We start from the raw sequence: 24117 nt of genomic DNA, 5'->3' as shown, positions 1-24117 counted from the left end.
GACTTCTCCTCATAACCTTTGACACTCTTAGTAAGCAAGAACCTATAAACCTCTGCTTTAAATATATCCAATGACTTGCCCTCCATACAGGCATCTGGGGCAATGAATTCCACAGATTCACCACCCTCTGGCTGAAGAAATTCCTCCTCATGTCTGTCCTAAATGGACGTTTCTCCATTCTGAGGCTGTGTCCTAGATTCTGGTCCTAGATTCACCCACAACAGGAAGCATTCTCTTCACATCCACTCGAAGCCTTTCAAAATTCAGCAGGTTTCAATGAGATTCCCCCTCATTCTTCTAAACATCTCTCAACAAATACTTATTCAATAAGACTAAAACAGATAGTGTTACAATCATAATGCTCTTTGTGAAAATTGGCTCTGTGCTTTTCATGCATAACCATTGACTAGACTTCAAAGCACATCTTTTGTCTAGCACACTGTATGATACACTTTGGAGGAAATCCACTGTGAGCCCTGAGTGCCTTCCACTTGCAAAACATTGCCAGGCATAATGATAATTGCTAGAGATTATTCTGCAGTTATGAAATTATGAAGAGCAGATATTAATATAAATAAGGATACAAGTGACTTGTGTCCTTTCTGCCTTGAGGGGGACAAGCACAAGCTGATAGGTCATAAAGCATAGAAGCAGAATTAGGCCACTTAGCCCATTGAGTCTGCTCCGCCATTCAATCATGGTTGATCCTTTTTTCCCCTTCTCGGCCCACTCTCCGACCTACTCCCCATAGCTTTGATGCCGTGTCCAATCAAGAACCTATCAAGCTCTGCCTTAAGTACACTCAATGACCTGGCCCCCATAGCAGCACCTGGTAACAAAATTCCGCAAATTAACCACCATAGGCGAGTCCGGGTAAGGGGAAAGATAGGTGGGTGGGCGTGCAGGACATCAACGAAATAGTACAGACCCATTAATTGCAATCTCATTTCTGAACCCCGGATTTCTTTGAGAATCCAGTTTCTGGCTGTAGCAGAGGGAAGATACACGGCACGACCTCTGATGTCATTGGCAGTACAAACGATGCCAAGGAAACGTCAGCCGTGTGAAAGTGAATTGTGCTGGGACAAGGTATGTCAATGTCCAGATGGCCGCTGCTCGATGCCAGAAAACAATTACTCATACGATCTGACATGTGTTACATGGGCTCCTACAAGAAAAAGTGTGCAAAATATGAAGTGTCGTAGTATTACAGCTCAAGACACTGTAACTAAGAGTTCAATCCCAGTGTCCTCTGTACGGAGTTTCTGTTCATCCTCCCTGTGTGTTTTCTCTAGATCCTTGAGTTTCCTCCTACAGTCCAAGACATGGCGGGTAGGTTAATTGTTCATTGTAAATTGTCCTGTGATTAGGTTCAAAATACATTTATTATCAAAGTATGTACAACTTTAGGGTTAAATTGGGGTTGTCGGAGGTTGCTGGGTGGTGTGGCTCAAAGGGATGGACAGGAGTTTTCTGCTCTGTACCTCTAAATAAAAATAGGTTCCGTTTCTAGACTGAGCAATCATGATTTAACAGGGTTGTAATGGAACAGAACGGCTGTAACACAGACTGTGAGGACCTGGCAGCTAGATTGGTTCTGTGATGATGTTACACCATTTGTGGCCCTTGCAGGTTCTGAGTGGAAACCAGGAGACTTGGAGTCAACTATAGGCCAGTGCAAGGGAGTTACAATTTTTAAGCACAGGACTTTGAAAATAAAGCAACTATTTCAGTGTTGAAAGTGAAGTGGCTAGGGATGAACATACTCTCAACATTCTGAAACTCTGAATCAATTCTGCAAATGTGCTCTAAAACACAGAATTGTCACATTTAAGCCCATCAGCCAACTATCTGCTCATCCATCTTCTATATGCCCATGTTCTTTTGATATTGAAGCCATAAATGAGACAACCATTCTGCTTAATGAGCTATAACCACCACTGAAACTACAACTAATGAGAAATTAACTTTGAATCCAATTTAGATCTATGGTTGAATACCTGACTTCACATCAAACACTTCGTAGCTAAATGTGCTTCTTATAATTAGCTCTATGTACTTAGAAGCTTCAGGAGCACAAGCTGATCGTTCGCCCTAGACCTACACAGAGAAGCTTTGCTGGGAGCATACCCAATGTTGCCCTCATCATGCTAACGAACTTCATGTGCGATTGCATCAGATGGTGTGTAATTCCAAAGTACCAGTATGTGGCTACCAAGTGCCCCTATATTCTGGGGTTCTACCAGTTCGTGGTGTTGTGGAAAACAGGCCTGGCCCCTCTGAAGTGCACCACCCCAGTCAGCTGCATGTTGCCACACTATTCTGTGGCAGAGTACTTCCAAGTAAACATCTTTGACCACAAGTCCGTCAGGGAGTGGGCAGTGCAGAACATACTGCAGGACAGGGTTACCAAGGATTCTGTAGGTTAGTTTCCTGGTCAAAACCATCTGGCAGATAACCTCATCACCCAATTTGACCAACAGGCACTGAGGTCTTACTTGGCTGGCAGCGAGAGGTGTCCTAACAGTCAAAGCTTTTCTCAATGGACAACACATTACTCCCAAAGGAAGTTGCCCTCAGGGCAGCAGTGATAGGGAAGAAACGGTTAAACAACTCATTGTGGATAGTAGATTTTATGAAAAAATGTAGAGATGTATACAGGAGACTGTGTCCTAGTTCAGTTACATTACAGCCCAAATGTCTCAGTGTATCCAATACACACCGAGACGGTCATCAAGTGATGCTGGAAGGTCATCAGCTCACTGAAGGACACCCTTTGGTGTACCCGGTCTTGATGGTATTCCAACACAGTGAGATATCTGTAAAGGAATACAACCAACAAGCGCATTCTAGACACCAGGGGTATGTGTCGACATATGCATTGAAACTTGGTGCAGCCAATGCAACGTCTCTGTGGGGAAGGACCACAGTTTGGGCTCCGTGCACTACCACACAGAGGGCAGAGTTGGGTGGTGAAACCCCCTCTAACAAAGAAAGGAAGAGCACCCCAGGGAGCCATGTTAGAGACAATGGTGTTGTTTTGTTATTTTTTCAAAAAAGGTTTACACTGAATGTTACAATGCATGTTTTTCTTTTCCCAGTTTCTTTGGAAATATTTCAATCATGAATATTTTTTTGAAATAATAAAAGCTTTGCTGGCAGCAATCTGCAGCACCTCAGGAAGGTTACACCAAGAATCACACACTCTTTGCTGAACTACAGATACTCCCACAAACAGAATGAGATTAGAAGATAGTGTAATGTGTCTTAGTCAGAAAACTAGGAATGGAGAAAGGAGGAAGCGTGTGTGGAACAGTGTTTCAGAAGCTTCACTGAATTGAGGAAGTAGAATTCAGAAGAGCAACAACCGATTTTGAATTAATAGAAAAATGCAGTAAGTAGAAAACATCTAATAGTGTTTGGGAGCTATTGTAGGTCTGAGAGAAAGTGTTTTTATTTTTAAACACAAAGTACACTGCAGATGCTGTGGTCAAATCAACACGTACAAACAAGCTGGATGAACTCAGCAGATCGGGCAGCATCCATTGAAACGAGCAGTCAACGTTTCGGGCTGAGACCCTTCGTCAGGACTGAAGGAGGAGGGGGCAGGGGTCCTATAAAGAAGATGGGGGGAGGGGGAAGGTGCAGGTGAAAAACCAATCAGAGGAAAGATCAAGGGGTGGGGGAGGGGAAGCAGGGAGGGGATAGGCCGGAGAGGTGAAGAAGGAATGTAAGAGGAAAGCAATATGGGTCATAGAAGAAGGCAGAATCGTGAGAGAGGTGACAGGCAGCTAGAAGAGGAGGCAGAGTGAAAGTGTGATAGGGGATAGGCTGTGTACTTATCATATAATTCCTGCTTTTACTATATATTAGAGTTATTTCAAGTCAAGTCAAATCAAGTCACCCACTTCAACTCTCTTTCACATTCCCATTTGCATTTGTCCATACATGGCCTCCTCTACCGCCATGATGAGACCAAACTCAGGTTGGAGGAGCAACACCTCATATACCGTCTGGGTAGCCTCCAGCCCCTTGGCACGAACATTGAATTCTCCAACTTCTGGTAATTCCCTCCCTATCACACTTTCACTCTGCCTCCTCTTCTAGCTGCCTGTCACCCCTCTCACGATTCTGCCTTCTTCTACGACCCATATTGCTTTCCCCTTACATTCCTTCTTCACCTCTCCTGCCTATCCCCTCCCTGCTTCCCCCCCCCCACCCCTTGATCTTTCCTCTGATTGGTTTTTCACCTGCACCTTCCCAATCCCCCTGCTTTCTTTATAGGGCCCCTGCCCCCTCCTTCTTCAGTCCTGACGAAGGGTCTCGGTCCGAAGCATTGACTGCTCCTTTCAACGGACGCTGCCCGACCTGCTGAAATCATCCAGCTTGTTTGTACGTGTTTTTATTTTTGTCTTGTACAGAATTATAGTAATGTCAACCTTACAGCAGTTTCTGTGTAACCCAGATGAAGATATTCCCATCTGTATATTTAAATAATCTAATCAAATAATTCATTTACATTACTCTTTACAGCTGAGGAAATGCAAAACTACTCGATATCCCCTGGAAACTGGTAACAATTCAAAGAATAGAATTCTCGAGCTAACGTGAGGAAGGAAAGGTAACACTTGACAACAATTTTTTCCAGAAGTGTTGCTTCCACAGGATTCTCGCATCACATAAGAATTCAATTTTAATTGAATAAAGTTCATTTAATTGCACAACAGTGCTGAGATTTGCAATAGTTCAACTAAGCTAAAAATATTTTGTTGACCATTTTCATTTGTATTCAGTGTCTGAGGCAGCTTGCTAAGTGTCCAACAATAACCAGCCAGACAGCATTGATGAATTCTAGTTGCCCTGAAACTGTTTTTCCATGACTACAATGTCCTGGTGAAACCTTTCTCCATGCTCGTTACTGGCAGCTCCAAGATTTGCAGGGAAGAAACCCAAGTGGGAATGCAGAAGATGAATCTTAAGTGACATGATAAAGAGCTTTGACCAATCTGGGCATCGGAGTTTTGAGAGGAGGGGACCACTGTCTGAAGATAAAAGGCAGCAGCAGGTCAGGACAGTGGAAAAAAAAGCTTTAAACCAGTGACCAATCGGCATTTAGGATTGGTTAGCGAGAGCAAATTAAAGAAAGGCAGGGCCAGGGGCAGCAGCCAGAGTTGTCGTAGTCAAAATGGTGACCTTGAGGTTTCAGTGAAGAGGGCCTTCAGTCAGAGAGAGCAAAGCTCAAGTTTCTTTTGTCATTCTGTTTTCTATATCTGCTCAGCTAGGACATTAGAGATTCCTGACAGGGTGGTTGAATGTGCCCCTTGTGGGATGTGGGAAGACAAGGGGACCTTCTGTGTCCCTGACCTGTGAGAAGTGCATCCAGCTGCAGCTTCTAACAAACCACATTAAGGAGTTGGAGCTGGAACCGGATGAACCCTGGATCATTCGAGAGACAGGGGGAGGGGGGCGTGATAGATAGGACAAATAGAGAGAGGTAGTTACACCCAAGGTGCAGGACACAGGAAACTGGGTGACAGTCAGGAAGGTGTTAAATGCAAAGTATCCTTGTGGCCATCCCCCTCAACACTTTGGATATGTTGGGGGAGGGGATGACCTAATAGTGGAAAGTCACAGTGGTCGGGTGTCTGGCACCGGGTCTGCCTCTGTGATGCAGAAGGGAAGGGGGACAAAAAAGCACACTGTGGTGATAAGGGATTCGTTAGGGGAATGGACAGGAGGTTCTGTGAGTGACAACAGGATTCCCGGATGGTAAGTTGCCTCCCGGGTGCCAGGGTTCGGGATGAGTCCTCAGCATTCTTAACTGGGAGGGTGAACAGCCAGAAGTCATGGGCCATGTAGGTACTAATGACATGGGTAGGATGAGTGACAAGGTTCTGCATGGGGAACTCAGGGAGTTAGGTGCTAAATTAAAGGGCAGGACCTCCAGGGTTATAATGTCAGGATTGCCAACTGTGCCACATGCTAGTAAGGCCAGAACTAGGAAGATAACAGAGTTTAATATGTGGCTGAACAGTTGGTGTAGGAGGGAGGGCATAAGATTGTTGAATCATTGAGCTCTCCTCCAGAGAAGGTGGAAACTGTACAGAAGGGACGGTTTGCACCTGAACTGGAGAGGGACTAATATCCCAGCAGGAAGGTTTGTTAATGCTGCAGAGTGAGGTTTAAACTAGAGTTGCAGGGGGATGGGAACCAGAATGCCAGAACAGTTAGTGGAGAGATTGTGGAGGCAGATGTTGGTAAGACCTCAGACAAAGTTAGGAATCAAAAACTTGAGCATGGTGTGACTAGTATCCTGCATCGCATATACTGTATTTCAATGCAAGTAGTATGGCAGGAAAGGCAGACGATAGTGCTGAAGATGAGGGAGCTGGTTTACAAACAATGTGTAGTGAGGAGAAGCTGATGGGGCAAAATTGCAGTCAACAGGATGAGCTGCAACGCAAAAGATGGACAAAATCAAAGGGTGAATACAGGATTGAAGGTGTTGTATTTGAATGTGTGCAGTGTATGGAAGAAGGTAGTCGAAGCAGTTGCAGATTGGCAGGCGGGATGTTGTCGGCGTCACTGAATCATGGCTAAAAGATTATAGCTGGGAGCTTAATGTCCAAGGACACACATTGTATCGAAAGAACAGGCAGGAAGGCAGAGGGGGTGGCGTTGCTCTTTTGATTAAAAAAAATGAAATCAAATCATTAGAAAGAGGTGACATAGAGTCAGAAGGTGTTGAAACATTGCGAATAGAGCTAAGGAACTGCAAGGGTAAAAAAAAGCCCTGGTGGGAGTTGTATACAGACCCCCAAACAGTAGTAAGGATGTGATCTACAAATTAGAGCGGGAGATAGAAAATGCAAGCCAAAACAACAATGTTACAATGGTCATGGGGTCTTCCACCTGCAGGAAGATTGGGAAAATGAGGTTGGTGCTGAATTCCAGGAGGGAAAATTTCTAGACATGGCTTTGTAGAGCAGCTCGTGTTTGAGCCCACTTGAGGATCAGCTGTTGTGCAATGAACCAGAATTGATTAGAGAGCTTAAGGTAAAAGAACCCTAAGGGGAAAGTGATCATAATATGATTGAATTCATCATGTATATTTGAGAAAGTGAAGCTAAAGTTAGATGTATCAGTAATACAGTCGAGTAAAGGGAATTACAGAGGCAGCAGAGAGGAGTTGGCCAAAATTTATTGGGAAAGAACACCAGCAGGGATGATGGCAGAGCAGTAACGGCTGGAATTTTCTGGAAGCAATTCAGAAGGGACAGGATATATACATCCCCAAGAGAAAGAAATATTCTAAAAGAAAGATAGCATAAATGTGGCTAACGAGAGAAGTCAAAGTCAACATAAAAGCCAAAGGGAGGGCATATAATAGAGCAAAAAATAACAGGAAGTTAGAGCATTGGGAAACTTTTAAAAACCAACTGAAGGCAACTAAAAAAGCTATTAAGGTAAAGATGGAATATGAAAGTAAGCTAGCTAATAATATTAAAAAGGATACCAAAAGTTTCTTCAGATACACAAAGTGTAAAAGAGTGGTGAGAGTGGGTATCGGATTGCTAGAAAATAATGCTAGAGAGGTAGCAATAGGGGACAACAAAATGATGGACAAACAGAATAAGTATTTTGTGCCAGTCTTCACTGTGGAAGACACTAACAGTATGCTAGATGTTCCAAGTGTTAGGGGTCATGAAGTGTGTGAAGTTACCATAGCTAGAGAGAAGGGTCCTGGGAAACTTAAAGGTCTGAAGGTAGGTAAGTCACCTGGACCAGTTGGTGTGTACCTCGTGCTTCTGAAAGAAGCAGTTGAAGAGATTATGGAGGCATTACTAATGATCTTTCAAGAACCTAGATTCCCTAGATTCTGGAATGGTTTTAGAAGATTGGAAAATTGCAAATGTCACTCCACTCTTCATGAAGGGAGAGATGCAGAAGGAAGCAAACGATAGGCCAGTTAGTCTGACCTCAGTGGTTGGGAAGATGTAGGAGTTGATTATTAAGGATGAGGTCTCAGGATACTTGGAGGCACAAGTTAAACTAGGCCATAGTCAGCATGGTTTCCTCAAGGGAAAATCTTGCCTAACAAATCTGTTCTTTGAAGAAATATCAAGCAGGGTAGACAAAGGAGAGTGGGTTGATATTGTGCACTTGGATTTTCAGAAGGCCTTTGACAAGGTGACATACAAGAGGCTGCTTAACAAGCTACAAGCCCATTGTATTACAAGAAAGATTCTAGCATGGATAAAGCAGAGGCTGATTGGCAGAAGGCAAAGAGTGGGAATAAACGGAGCCTTTTCTAGCTGGCTGCCAGTGACTAGTGATGTTCCACAGTGGTCTGTGTTGGGATCAATTCTTTTTATGTTATTTGTCAATGATTGGATGATGGAATTGATAGCTTTGTTGCAAAATTTGCAGACAATATGAAGATAGGTGGAAGGGAAGATAGGTTTGAAGCAAGTAGAAAGGCTGCTGAAAGAGTTAGAGAGATCAGGAGAATGGGCAAAGAAATGGCAGATGGAATATAGTGTTAGGAAGTGTATGGTCATGCATTTTGGTAGAAGAAATGAAAGGGTTGACTTTTTTTTAAAATGGAGAGAAAATTTAAAAAAAAACCTGATGCTATCTCCTTCCTGTACTGCAACTCATCATTATTTGAGATATTGATTCTGAGTGGAGTTGGGGGCTAAAATTCACCCCCGGAGCACCAGTGTTGAGAATAATTGTGGTGGAGGTATTTCTGCCATCCTTACTGATTGCAATCTGTGGGTCAGGGTGTTAAATATCTAGTTGCTAAGGGAGATATCAACTGCTAGGTCTCTGAGTTTAGTGATGAGGTTGCTTAGAATTATAGTAGTGCAGATAGCACTATAGTCAATAAAACAACAACCACCTGACAGAGGGTAGGTTTCCACTGTTCAGATGCTCCTGCAATGAATGTAGAGCCAAGGAGATGGCACCTACTGTAGACCTGTTTCAGTGGTAGGTGAATTGCAGTAAGTCAAGGTTGTCTGGGAAGCTGGAGTCAATGTGTGCCACGACTAGCCCGAAGCACTTCATGATACTCAGTGTCAAAGCTACTGGGCAGTTATCATTAAGACATGTTACCTTGTATGTTCTTAGGTAGCAGGTTGAAATTGGATTCTGAAAGCATGTGGGAACCCCAGACAGAAGCAGGGAGACACAAAAAATGTTTGCAAATACCCCTGCTAGTTGATCTGGACAGAATCTTCTGCTTGTATTACAAAATATTAATAGGATTAGTTTAATGGTTTTAAGGATAATGACAAGAGTTGATAGGAGACCCGAAGAGAAATTCTTGTGAGAAATGTCTAATCAAAAGGATATTGGATGTAAACTGAGAAGTTAGGAAGCTTCTCTACATACAGAGTGTATGGAACAACCTTTATTGGATACATGTATTAACATCTATAGAATTATGATGGGTAGGTATGAGCAATAATTGTATGCCAAAGCTGGCTCATGGGGTGAATGATCTACTAATATTCCTGTGCTGTTTGTGCTAATAGCACAGCAGAATGGCCAAGAGCTCTGCAGCTTTACAAACAGCCACTCTGAATAGATTTAGTATCGGGAACCTTAAAATGTATTGCCATGAATAATTAATAAATTTACTTTTTAAAACCCTTGTAAAAGAACTGTTTTTTTTTGAAAAAAAGATTCATCTTTTGAAGTGCTTCCTTGAAGGTGCCGCCTTCCTAGTGCATTCCAGGTGTGAAGACTACTGGACTGGAAGACATCGAACCCAGTCCCAGTCAGCATCCACTGATAAACTAAACCTGCCTGCCCACAGGCACCAGGGTCCACATGGTGAAGCTGAATGGAGATTGTTGCCTTGGCTTTGACCAGAGGGGAATGAAGTAAGGGGAACTGTGTACTCTTTTCAGATACCTTTTAAATTTCACATGTCTTACGTCCCACAACTCGTGCAGGCCGCCTGCTACGGAAGCTCAGTAAATCCATGGAAACAGTGACAGGCTCTTAGCACAAAGTGCCTCCGTGATTGGAAAAGGGCAGGACTGTGCTGGAAAGATCTAAGGCAGAGGAAGAGAAGCTCAGAGGAAGAATACCTCATCCTCCTGAACTCAAAAGGAGGTATGGAAAGTTTGAAACGTGGCATTCCTGGCATTGGATTGACCTGGAGGGAAGCTCATTGCTCATATTTGTTCGACATTGCTATTGCTGAACTATCAGCAGACAACTGCCTCAATGCCATTAGAACCCAATGTGCTGGACAGGAGCCTGCCGGCTTCAGGCAAAGCTGTATCAGCTGCTTATTAAAGCATGTAAAAGATCAAGGAGATTTTGACCTTCCATCTACTTAACTTCAATGTGGATCAGAGCTGATGGAATATGAAATAATATACAGTACAATCCACCATTATGTATTAGACTGATTGTCCTTCTAACACAGGTTGAGAGCAGAAAAGACACATGCATTCCAACTATTTGAATATTGTCACTTAATTATATAGATGTATAAAGGAATTTACAAATCAAAGCCGTAGAAGACAATAGTCACAAGCACAAGAGATTCTGCAAATGCTGAAATCTCGAGCAACACTCACAAAATGCTGGAGGAACTCAGGCAGCGCCTATGATGGAGGGAAATAAACAGTCGACATATCAGGCCAAGATCCTTCGTCAGGACTGGAAAGGAAGCAGACTAACACTCCATATCCTCCTTTAGAGCAGTCCTTTCTGTAGTGTGATGGTAAAAATAAAAGTCAACCAGTTTTGCAAGGCCAGCAAAATATAAGAGGTTTTATTCCTTCTTGTCTCCCTCTTCATTGCAGAGCTGCTCAGCTCTGAACCATTTTTGGCAGTTTGCCAAAAGGCACATTTGCATTCTCTTAAAAAATGTACTGTACTGTCAAGCTATCTTTGCTGCAGTCAGGTGGAACGGAAGATAAAAAAAGGAGAATCGAACAGGAATGTCATAATCTAAATCGTGCTGACTATTATTCCACAAGGCATTTTCTACTCTGCCCCTCTGAATTCCTGCTAACCAGCAGGGAATCTAAACCATCTGTCTCCAAAGTCAAAGATTAAGACATACCACAGAAGAAATGCCTTGACTTTCTCTTAACTGCAATAGATTCTCCTTCGAAGCTGCTTGTACTTCAAAACAACACTCTCATTACATTGCCATTTGCAATGGAACAGTTTCTTTTAAAGAAATTTAAAGGCATTTGAAATGCAAGTTGCTTACAACAGTTAAATGGTCCAATGTTTCTCCACAACGTTTCTCATCTTAAACAGCACCACACCCAAAATCTAAATCCCTATTCCCCTTCTGATGCTCAAAGTATTTCCACTGATGTTTGCATGTTCATTTGGGTGGGGTCATGCAGTCCCTGATCTTCAAAAGTGTGACACTAGGCAGTAAGAAAAATCAAAGCCATTGTAAAACAAAATCTTTAAGCAGAAGTTTAATATTATTTAATGTATCACTCCCTTGATTTTGCATTGACCTGCTGAGTTTACTGAAGAATGTTATGAAATGGGAGGGGTCTGGAGTTACCAGCTTCCATGTAATCATCAGGAGTACAGTGTGGAGCATCCATACAGGAAGGCACATAAGAAACCTGGTACCCATAACTTTGACTTGTTCACTTGGATTGAAAGTAGTTTCCCATGGACGTAAAGAGTAGAATCAGAATCAGGTTTATTATCACTGGCATATGTCACAAAATTTGTTTTTGCCACAGCAGCACACAGCAAGACATAAAAAAATCACTAAAAGTTAAAATAAGAATAAAATGCATAAATGGTGCAAAAGACAAATGGCAGGTAGTGTTCGTCGACTATTCATTAATCTGATGGCAGAGAGGAAAAAGCTGGTCCAAAACATTAGGTGTGTGCCTTCAGGCTCCTGCACATCTTGCTGGTGGTAATAATGAGAAGAAGGCGTGAGAACAGCAATACTTTACAGGGGTAGGTAGTGCTGAGGAAGCAACGTGATTGCAGCAGTTCTCAGACAAATTGGAAGAATGGGCAAAAAAAGTGGCAGATGGAATAGTATTGGGAAATGTATGACAATGCATTTTGGTAAAAGGAACAATAGTGTGGACTATTAGGTAAATTGGGAGAAGGTTTGAACATCGGAGGTGAAAAGGGACTTGAGAGTCCTTATGAAACACTCCCAGAAGGTTAATTTACAGGTTAAGTCTGTGGTTAGGAAGGCAAATGCAATGTTGGAGAATAGCAAGGAAATATAAAGGCACTAGTCAAGACACATTTAGAGTATTATCAACAGTTTTGGACCCCAAATCTCAGAAAGTATGTGTTATCATTGGAGACAGTCAGAGGAGGCTCACAAGGTTGATTCTGGGAATGAAGGGGTCAAAAACGAGGTATGTTTGGCAGTTTTGGGCCTGTACTCATCGGAATTTAGAAGAATGTGGGGTGGAGGGGGGGAATTCTCATTGAAACCTACTGAATATTGAAGGGACTAGCTAGGGTGGATGTGGAGAGGATGTTTCCTTTGGTGAGGGTATCCAGAACTAGAGGGTACAGCCTCAAAATTGAGGGGGGGGAGGCGACCTTTTAGAACAGAGGTAAGGAGGAATTTTTTAGCCAGCGTTGTGAATCTGTGGTATGCTCTGCCACAGACTGTGGTGGAGGCCAAGTCCATGGGTATATTTAAGGTGGAAGTTGACAATTTCCTGATCGGTCAGGGCATCAAAGGATATGACAAGAGGTGTATGGGGTTGAGTGGGATCTGGCACCAGTCATGATGGAATGGTGGAGCAGGTTCAATGGACTGGATGGCCTAATTCTGTTCCTTTGCCTTATGGTCTTATGGGAATGTAGTCAGTAATTTTCTTTGTCTTTCTTCCCCTCCCATGCCTCCCAAAGCAGCCGATTGCTCAGCTATACTTTCACAAGTGCTCTACATACTGACCAGTCTATGAACATCGGCATGTCACCGTAGATAGCATCAAAACTGACAAATTCTCAGCAGCAATTGATAGAAAATGACCTTCCTTTATTTATTGAGTATGCCCACAAGAAAATGAATCTCAGGATTGTATATGGTGACAATTGCACTTTGATAATAAATTTACTTTGAACTTGCCAAATTTTTACCCTTTCTTATCTGATCATTGGCCCACCCTCATTTACACATTTTAACAAGGCACAGATAAGATATTGGAACTGAAGTTATTTTTATTATTCATGACTTCTTTTGCTGTGAATTAATAAATCTTGTACCGTTAGCCTCTAATCATGTTGTATCAAGGGTTAAATTGGACTCCAATTCTTGCCTTGATATCAATCTTCAAACCAATAGATGGCTCAGTTTCTGGGCTACGGTTCAACAAAAAGATGGGGAAATGTAAAACTGCCGAGCTGCGGGGAAGGTAGTTAACTGTGGGAGATTACAGCTGTTCCTATCTGCATTTTACAAAGACTTCGTATTGTATTCTATGATGGCAATACTGTATTCAATTTAGCGTGAGATGAGAAATGATTTCATCTTTATTACTCTGAACTGCAATCCCAAGATTTAAGAGGGATCCGGAGCTAAAAAGCAGATATTTTGTTTTGCCAGTGGTAGGGGGTCCCTCTGGGAGGAACAACCCAGAGTTATCACATTGAAGTCGGCAAGAGGTCAACTGTTGCATTTCACTCTCCTCGACAATAGAAGCAGATGTGGAAGATTAAGGAAATTGTCTGAATAAAGTACAAAGCAATTTGTCACTTTAATTTATCAGATTATTTTTCTCTGAAGATCTACCCTATTTTCAAATGTTGATCTCTGGTAATTGTCGAAAAGCAAAACATTATCCCTTTTTAATGTGCATGCATTCAAGATAGCAAGATACAGATGAAATTATTGGCTTTTATGTTTGCTTCAATATATTAATTTCAGAAAAAAACATAGATAGATATAGCTGACATAACACTGATCCTGTTTTCTAACACGTGTTCATTCACTGCACAAAGCACTGGTGGTCCGGAACTCCCACTCAAGACACTGTAGAGGCTAGGTTAAAAGGAAATTCAAAACACAGACTGGTAATCACTATTGTGCAAATGCACGAAGGAATATGCATCAAAGGAGGGTAACAAGAATTGAGAGACATTAAATGTAGGCCTGTCAAGCCATTAAATAACAACACAACTGATCTCTTTGGTCTCAACTACATTTTCCTGTCAACTTCCACCATTCTGGATTCCAAAACCATATCACTTAGTTACCATCACTCAGCATCCACAGTCCTCTGGGTTGTAGCATTTATGACATGCTGCTCTGCGCTCTGAAGTTTTCATCTGTTTGACACCCACTTGGAACTCTCCCTGATCCCTGAATCCCTCTCTCAAATGTTCCCTGGCCATGGATTTCTGTAACTCCCTGGAAGAAGATGTTGATCCTCACCATTCATTGGAATCATTCCTTGGTAAAATGGTGAAACCTTCAGATGCAGCAGCCTCTCAGGGTCCAACCAAAGGTGCTACCATCTCCTTTTAAAGTGTATTTATTTTTTACAATCAGGGCACTTCCGGACATTAAGCCCATTAAGAACTGCAGGTCTACCCCATCAGCGAAGTGCTTGTTAGCGGGGGAGTTGGTTGGTGCGGACTGTGTTACTGCCTGCTACAGAAAAGCAACTTGGTTAGTTTACGAAGGTGGTGTACAATCTAACTGCAAGGGATTGTCTTGGCTTTTCTTCTTGTGATCTGAAGACCCCATTGGACATTGGTAATGTAGAATACTACAAGTACTGTTCGCTGATTATTAGTGAGACTGATGGCGAGGAAGCTGTGTAGCCTGGGTTGTAGCACAGACCATGCCTCATGCCCTAGTGTCACCTGTTGCAGCCACCCAGAGGTGGTGTGAGTGGAGTCCATGCTGGACTGAGGTCTGGCTTCTCCCAGCGGTGCTTCCCTCCACAGTTTGCTCAGTGGAACTCAAACTGGGCTGCGTCAATCTGCAGACTGCGTCGTGCTTGCTCTTGCTGACAACATCCATGAACCATCAATCTACAGGATGGCACTCAGGGACTTGGGTTATATTATATTTTTTTGTGTGGCTGTACCTTCACTGCTATCTTTTATGTGTGATACGTTATTTGTGCTGCGCATGACTATAGGTACTGCGTTTTGCACATTGGTCCCAAAGGAATGCTGTTTCATTTGGCTGTATTCAGACTATATGGTTGAACTTGAACTTGGCCGTAGATACTGATCCCAGATATTAACTATGGAATCATTTGAAACGGAATCCTGAACTTCTCTCTGGAGATGTTCCCTGAAGTTGTAAACCAATGGATGGCTGATGCTTTATCTCTCAGTGCTGTTGCTTAAACCTGCTGCTGTCACAACACTGAGAGATAAAGTATCGGTCCTCCATTAGTTTGCATCAACTTTGAGATTCAACTTGGAGGATATTTTGTTGATCTGAGCCCATTTATAAAGTGATCCAAGACAAAGGTCCAGGAAAGACCCAATCCCAGGTGCAGGCTGGAGTCAAACAAACAGCACCAACCCTCTTGTCACTCTACTATACTGCAGTCCTGAACTTCAGCTCCGACAAGCTCGCATGTGGAGTGAAGACAATCAATAAGAGGAACAGGAACTGTTCAACCTTTATCATCTGCACTCGAAAACCAAGATCACTCCATCTTCAGTCATTGAATTAGAATACACAGGTGATGGTTGTGTATTTATACACAGGACAAATTTCAAGATGTTGTATATTCCTCCACCAAAGCACCTGACAATATGGGCCTTACAATAAGCACACGAGACACAATGTAAAACAGCATCCCTACAATCTAGCTCCATAATCAAACCCTGAAGAATGTGGATCACTTCCCACTTGTCAGGAGGTATTGCTCAGTGACGGCAAACATCAATAATAAGCTTCATCATTACTTCCTACTGACCAAGGAAAAGTATTTAAATAACATGATCACAAATCAAACCTCAAGCTCATGGAGAAAGGAGAGCAGTGATCTCCTGTTTCCTAGGTACTCTGCGAAGATGGAGAGCCTACATTAGAAAGCAGAAGTACCAATAATGCTATCTTCACAGAATCAAAATCAATTGTCAGGATAGGTGAACCAACTTTAGCGTATTTCCTAGACCAGCATCCTGAGGTTTGAGGCCTTGATCACATCTCACAGTTTTGGTGGATGTGCACGTTACTTACATGCCTATCAACAGAGACCCCAATAAAGTTTCATTTGTTGGAGCCTCATAGGATGAGGTCTCCGGGATGACAGAAAACCACTTCAAATGTTCTCAAAGATTCTTTAAAATGAGAAAGTTACATCCACATGAATTCACAAAAAATCCCAATTTATTCAAAATGGAGGTGTTTGCAGGAAGGTACAGAGAACTCTGCGTCTCTACAGTGGGAACATATGAACTAGAACATAGAATATTACAGCACATACCGGCCTCTTGGCCCATGATGTTGTGCTGACCTTTTAACCTATTCTAAGATCAATCTAACCTTCCCCCTCCCACATAGTCCTCCATTTTTCTAACATCCATGCACCTATATAAAAGTCTCTTAAATTTCCTGATGTATCTGCCTCTACAAACAGCTCTTCAGCATGTTCCACACACTCACCACTCTGGGTGGAAAACCTACCTCTGACATCACCACTATACCTTCCTCCAATCACCTTAAAATTATGCCCTCTCATATTAGCCGTTTACACCCTGGGGAAAAACTCCTGGCTGTCTACTTGATCTACACCTCTTACCATCTTGTACATCTCTATCAAGTCACCTATGATCCTCTATCACTCCAAAGAGAAAGCCTAGTTCACTTAACCTTTCTTCATAAGACTTACTCTCAAATACAGGCAGCATTCTGGTTTGCATTTCATCTGTAGCCTCTCTAAAGCTTCCATATCCTTCCTATAATGAGATGACCAAATTTCCAAGCATGGTCAAACCAGAGTTTAATAGAGCTGTAAAATCATGTTGAACTCAAACCCCCGACTAGTGATAGCCAACGCACCATATACCCCTTTAACTACCCCATCAACGTGTAGCAACTTTGAGAAAGCTGCTGGCATGGGTCCTAATATTCTTTCGTTCCTTCACATTCCTAAGAATCCTGCATTAACCCTGTACTCTGTTTAAGTCTGATTTTCCAAAGTGTATCACTTCAAACTTCTCCAACTTGAACTCCATCTGCCACTTCTCAGCTGAGCTCTGCATCCAGTCAGTGTCCTGTTGTAACTTGTGACAACCTTCTACACTATCCACAACACTACCAACTTTCATGTCACCTGCAAACTTACCAACCCATCCTTCCACTCATCAAAATCAGTTATATTAAAAGAAACACAAAAAGCAAGGGTCCCTGAACAGTTCCCTGCCGAACGCCACCAACCACCAAACTCCAGGCAGATTATGTTCCATCTTCAACCCACCCCTCTGCCTTCTGTGGGTAAGCCAATTCTAAATCCACGCAGCCAAGTTTCCTTGGATTCCATACCTCTTGATTTTTGACTGAAATCCATATACACCACATCCACCACCCTACCTTCATCAGTTTGTTTTGTCACTTCCTCAAAGACTGCAAACAGGTTTGTGAGGCAGGACCTGCCCTTCATGAAGTCATGCTGAGCAAAGGGAATAAACTACTCACCTGCCAGCCAGACCAGCATTCAAACACCTTGTGGCAGAGTCTGCAAACCTGTGTGGGACTCATCAGTCACCACAAAATTGGAGTGGAAGCAAACCACCCTTAACCGAAGACTGTCTAAGATTTCCAGCATCTTGTTTATTTTTTATTCCTCACATTAAATCACTTTAAAAGCAAGGCTCATGTCCTAATTTATGGACAATATTATGTTGCTCTTTTGAAAGGAAGTCCATCATCAGTTTGCAGAGTTCATAGTTTAAACTAGAGAACAAGTACCAGATTCAGTTTGTCAGAATCCAAACTTAAGATCTTACCTTTGTTATGGTCAAGTTTGTACAAACAAACATTCACATGGACAATGAGGCAGACACCATACGAGATGTAGAGCAAGTCTTGCAACTCTGGAATTTGTATTGAAGTGCAGTATTTAACTACAAGTCAACACTATCTGTTGAAAGTAATTTACATTCAGCCAAACAACACAAAATATACCATTTGTATCTAATGCAGACTGACTTAATTGTCTGTTTACTCTCATTTCACTACGTACAAGTGGAGCAGATTTAGGCTTGATCCAAAACAACCATGTTGTATGTGCCTACTATTGAAAAAATATCCCCTGTAGGTACAGCTCTCTTTGCAGTGTGGCTTCATGTAAGTGTGAACAAATTCTGCTTCAAGACAACTGGACTGGTCATTAATTCGACATCAGAGTCACTGGCCTCTGTTTCAAACAGGCAAATTGTGAGAATTTGTTTAAACAACTTATTCATAAGTTGCAGTAACAATTACATGGGTTACTAACTGTTATTGCAATGTTCAGTACAACATTTTATACATAATACATAAGGAAATCTATCCTTTCTCAATGATTGAAAGGCATTAAGTGCATCACCCAAGCTGCAGACACATTTCACATTTCAACAATAAGCTTAACTAAAATCACTACTATTTAAATGCGATGAATAATTTTAAAACCTCCACACCCATTCCCAGCAGCAAGTTGCCTTACCTTCAAAAGTTCCAGTATTTATTCCCTACACTAGAGAAGTCAGTTATGTGAAAACTCAAGTAAAATGTTCTTAATCCAAGCAGTATAGATTCAATTATTCTACTGATGCAATCAGGATGTTGGATGCCACTCCATAAAGGTCTGCTCATGTACGCCAAAGTCAACAGGATAAATCTGGTTAGTTTGCAGCTATTTGTCCGTGAAAAAAATGTCTTAAGAACACACCCCCGGTGAACACAGACACTGCTTGCCAGTTTTAGCATTCATCACAGATCATTTGCTCCTTAACTATTACGATACCAGGCATTGTTCAATGATATTGATTAACAGCACACTCTTCTATCAGCTCTTTACCAAAGAATCAAGTTAGATTTAACTTCTTACACTTGCATTTAACTTACTAACTGTAAAATGAAGCAGCGTTCCTTGAGGGTTTGTCTACACATTATGAAAACCAAATGCGAGTTTAAGACCTGAAGGAGTGAGTGCTGTTTCAAAGACAAGTTCAAGTATTCTTCGTTGTTCAAAACAAGTTCACCAAATCGAAGCCAGGGTTAGCTTTATTGTACAAAGTGGAAAGATTTGAACCCAACGGGTTACATTGTCCTTGACAGCACTCCCAGGGTAAATAAAAGATCAAATTTAATAATGAGCATTAGCAAGTAATGATATTAAATGTAAAGTGATTATCATAATCCAACAGTGCTTGGAATCATGCCAATTGTATTCTGACTAGTGATTAATTGTTTGATTTATGGACAGAGAAAGAAGATTTGTTGTGATTCAGTGCTTTTCGCGTGCCTTTCAGCATGCCCTGCAGCACTTCATTGTCAATGGAGTGTCTCTAAAATTGCGTCAAAGTTATGATGTGACAAATGTGATGAGAGCCATTTGCACATAGTAAGCTCCCATAAATAACATTTTATAGAATAGGACACCCAGATGAGTTCCTACATGGGCGCATTTCTTGTTCATAAGTCTTTCTATTCACAATATTGAACATACTCTTTTGTCAACAATTTTCGGCTTAACTTCTGTTACAGTTACTTCCCACCCAATTTTCTTTTAATAGCTGTCACTTTGTAGTTGCAGATTATGGCAGATTTTTCTGACTCTTATCAATCAAGGCACTTTAGTTCAAGGCATTTTGCAATAACACCTCTGAAAAATCTTATCTCAAACATTATCTCCCATTCTTTCCAGAAAAAAAATGCTAATCTTGATTCATATAACCTACTGCACTCTACAGGGAAGATAAGCTACCAATGCACACAGCAAAAATTAGACAAAGTAGTCCCTGCCTATGTGTTTCACATTCTCTCATGGCTGTTTCTTTATTCATGCAACCTGTAAGGGAAACATTCAAGTTTCAGAAGACATTTGTGGACAGAAACTTCTCATTATGAAAGAACAGTGCTGTCCTGGGATGAGGCAATGAAGGAAACTTACACGTAGTTCCAAGACTCCAATCTGCTTTAGTTGGCATATCACTAATGAGTTGCTGCCCTATAGAGATCCCATGGTATTAAATCAGTAACAAGTGGTCAGAATCTCTGCTGTTGAAGTAGTTGGTCACCATCTGGCGTTTGGGTGGCAGGAATGTTACCAGCCCCTGCTTACCTTGCTCCTACAGCAGACTCACTTTCTGAGCAGTTATTAACTGAGCATTCTGCAATCGTTAATGACCATCCCCACTTTCGACCTTCTAATAGAATAAGAACAGGACTGAAATTAAGGAAAGCTTTTAAACATACTGCAGAACATAATTAACAGAGGCTCACTGTGGCAGAGTGATTAAGTAATTGTGATTGTTACAGGAGACTTGAAGGACAAACTTGAATCCTGAAATTAACATGTATCTGAAGTCACTGGAACTCTTTCAAAACACAGAAGGAAAAGCAATGGTAAAAGATGCAATAGTACTGTCAGCCTAATTGCATGATTATATGGGCAGTCCTCTTTGTCTTAAAGATGTTCAGACAATGACAAAGAAAGCATCTAGCAACAATATATTAAATTGATAATTATTCCTGTTGCTACTACCATGGAAATCAAACTGAAGCGAAGTTAAAGAAGAAACAGGAGGCGGTAATGGGAATCAGACATTAGCGCCTGCAGCCTGGCAATAAAGAATTTAAATTACCAGTCAGGTTTGATGCTTCAATATTAGTGGAAAACATTTATGACAAAATGCAAGATAAACACTTCCCTCACAGCACGGTACAAAACAAAAAAACATAGGAGACTTTCAGAAGGTCATTGAAGGGTTATTGGCCTAAAATATTACTCCTGTTTTCTCTCCATAATTGCCGAGTATTCCCAAGATTTTCTGATTTAACCAGATTTCGAGCATCTGGAGGATTTTGTTGCTTTAACTTGCACGTAATTGCTGACTTGGTACAAGGCCATCACAAAGGCACCAATGAGGAGCCAAATAGCACCAGCATGTGGAGTGTACCTCGGAGAGGAAGCTCAACTCACTCAAGAAGCTTGAGCAAACCTCCTACTTTGGGGAAGCAGCCTCACAAGTGTTACTCTGAATATAACAGCGGCCTTGTGTGTGTGTGTGTGAAATGCATATGCATTAGCACAATGTAGTGCAGTTTTAACAAACTGGAACAAAACTTATTGAAGAGCAAGGAGAAAACATTGTGTGTTGACTGACTATGCATACTTCCACCTGTTTTATTTTTCACACACAACTTCAGTTCATTCAGTTGAGATTATACTCTCCTGTTTGAATGTGGGTTTCTGAAGCAGGCATTTTGGAGGTACTTTGGTCAACAATTAAGCATCTGGCCCCTTCAAAGGGCAGGCAACAAGGAGTGTGTCCAGACCAGGCAACAGGCATATAACAGAGAAACTGAATATATCTACTCACCTAAGAAAAATCTATATAGTACCTATCATGACTTTAGAATGATTCAAAACACTCTACAGCTAATGAAGTTATTTATGTAAGAAACTTTGAAGCCACTTTGCAAACAGACCATATGAAGATCAAGTAATCTTGAGGCACTGTACTCACATATTCACAGAGCTTTCAGGTGTTCAGCATTTACCCAAATAGTAAAATCTATCCTCATCAGAAGAAAGTTAGCTAGCACTGAACATGGGCATGTGCAAGATTAACCCACATCTGTTCAATGTTTTGCAGGCTACATGTTAATTTGGTGTTCCCCGCTGTTTTAAATGGAAGCTACGTGCAGCCAACCATAGTCACAAAGTTCATTGGTTGCAGGCAGATCAGCAGGGGCCAAAAATCACAGATGACTGGTGTTGCTTAAAGGTAGCCTGCACTTCTTAAAGGGAAAGTGTTTTTATCCTTGATAAAAAGAGGCGAGATATTTTTTCCTAGACTTTTGAGATTTAGCTGACAATGCAGTTAGTTTTAGACACAGAAGAAAAGAAATTCTTGTCTTCCTGACATGTGGACAACAGGAGGAGATAAATTTGTATCTGAGGTTAGTGTTGGGGCCATCACCTAGACGTAACATAGGACATGATATGTAACATCTCCCATTTTTTTTGCAGGAGATAGAGACACATTCCAGGAGGCAGCATGTGAGAACTGAAGAAGGATATTTGCAGGTTCGTGGTTAACTGTGAGGCAGGTGAAAGCATTGCCCTCATGGAGAAGTGTACTGCTGGCAGGGAGAAGACATTGATACGGATATCTACAGTTCCTTCCCTTTTTCATCATGCTTCTCTCTCACCTTACAAGACAAAGTTGGCCCAAGCACACATTTCTTAACTTTATCCACCAACTCTAGCTTTGTCACTTATTAAAATTTTGGATACCCAAGAACTGCAACTTAGTGGAGGCTTTGACCAATCATGCATGTCCTTTACAAGTCAAGCCCTTCCCGCTACTGAGCACATTTACAAGAAGCGCTGTCACAGGAAAGCAGCACCCATCATCAGGGACCCGACCATTGAGACCCCGCACTCTTCTCACTGCTGCCATCAGGAATTGGGTACAGGAGCCTCAAGTCCCACACCACCAGGTTCAGGAACAGTTACTACCCCTCAACCATCAGGTTCTTGAAACAGAGGGGATAACATCAATCACCTCAACAAATGGAGTTACTGTTAACGACTTTACAACTCAGTGCATGATATTTATTGCTTATTTAGTTAATGTTTTTTCTTGTCTTTTTATATTTTGCACAGTTTGTTTTGTTTTGTACAGTGGTTGCGTGTGCAGTTTTTCTCTGATTCTGTTATGTTTTTCTTATTTACCGTGTATGCCTGCAAGAAGATGAATCGCAGGGTAGTATATGGTGACATACATGTACTTTTACTTTTGAGCTCAGAGGTGGGTGATGCTATCCTTTAGAGGCTAGGATGTTGGGGAGACCCACACTGGATGAGCTACCAGGGGAGAGGTACAGGAGCCAGAACTTAGCTCGTAGGCAGGTGAGGTCCCAATAATTCTACAGCGGAAGAGCAGGACCAAGAAAGCTGCAGAAGAGTATGCATTGCCTGGGATGGTGGTGGAGGCAAATACGAGAAGGGCATTCAAGATGCTCTTACATAGGCACCTGAATATGCAGGAAACAGAAAGTGTAGACTTTGTGTAGGCAGTAGGACATTCCATTACTATTTTAATTAGTTCTGCACATTGTGGGCTAAAGGGCCTGTACCTGTGCTATGTTCTGTGTTATTAATAGCACAAATTGTTCATGCTCCACGAACTGAGTTTCAAACAAACACTGACATCTACTATTAAATGCATCTTTTAAAATAGTCACCAAGTTCTTTGATATTTTATATAATTCAAGACTAAAGCTACTGATATTTCAAACACTATTTCCCCATGACAGTTCAAAAATATTGTGCAACTGGTAAATGTACAGGCTAGTTTAGATCAGGAATCTTCTGTGATTGGTGAGCTTAGCTATGTTTTTGTTTTAAATTTGCACACAGGATTTGGCTGGTGCTGATAAGACCAGTGTGGTCAGGGGGCTCCACTCCTAAACTGCTGAGGTCTGGGTGCTGCAGGTACCTGCAGAGCTGATGGATAGGATGTCCTAGGAATTCAATGTGAAAGCAAATAAAGAGGATAATGTTTTAAGTCAATTCGATAAAGAGATTTTGATCAATCAGTGGGAATATTCACCCAGTTTTGGCATGTTCTTAAGAGTTTGTGATGTATATAGAAGGACTCTTGAAGGTCTCTTGGGTGATGCTATAATGGGGTAGTGTGCTAGTGGAGAGGGAGTAAATCTTGCCTTTTTTTCCTCTTTTGTTCATTATTGATGGCTGAACTAAAAAAAAAGAATATATGAGGCCAAGTACTTTCATTGTAGAGTGAAAATACACAACAGTAATCTGTAGGCCTTCCATAAATATATCTTCAAATTAACTTAAATAATTTTGGTTGTGATCATGAGACAAGAAACGACTTAGAGGGCAATTACAATTACAATCTTTGAGGGCACTCACTGATGCT

The 24117-nt window shown here is 41.7% G+C and overlaps 1 protein-coding gene across 8 annotated transcripts in view; it reads right to left on the bottom strand.

Moving 5' to 3' along the window:
- The window catches only part of LOC132402052 (KN motif and ankyrin repeat domain-containing protein 4-like), a 113637-nt gene extending 91813 nt beyond the window's left edge, over positions 1-21824 (bottom strand). Inside the window, exons 1-2 of one of the 8 annotated variants that reach the window (XM_059984568.1) lie at positions 18663-18888; positions 17965-18051 (exon numbers count right to left, since the gene is read on the bottom strand). The gene's annotated coding sequence lies outside the window, so the exon portion shown is untranslated. Of the gene's footprint in view, positions 1-10601; positions 10735-17964; positions 18072-18662; positions 18889-20282; positions 20341-21690 lie in introns of those variants that run through there. The other 7 variants (XM_059984567.1, XM_059984570.1, XM_059984563.1 and 4 more) reach the window with 7 other exon arrangements.
- Between the last annotated feature and the right edge of the window lie 2293 nt (positions 21825-24117).

Source organism: Hypanus sabinus, chromosome 11 (assembly GCF_030144855.1).
Source record: "Hypanus sabinus isolate sHypSab1 chromosome 11, sHypSab1.hap1, whole genome shotgun sequence".
Taxonomy (NCBI): domain Eukaryota; kingdom Metazoa; phylum Chordata; class Chondrichthyes; order Myliobatiformes; family Dasyatidae; genus Hypanus; species Hypanus sabinus.
Note: the sequence above shows the minus strand (reverse complement) of the source record. Positions and strands in the feature narration are given on the sequence as shown.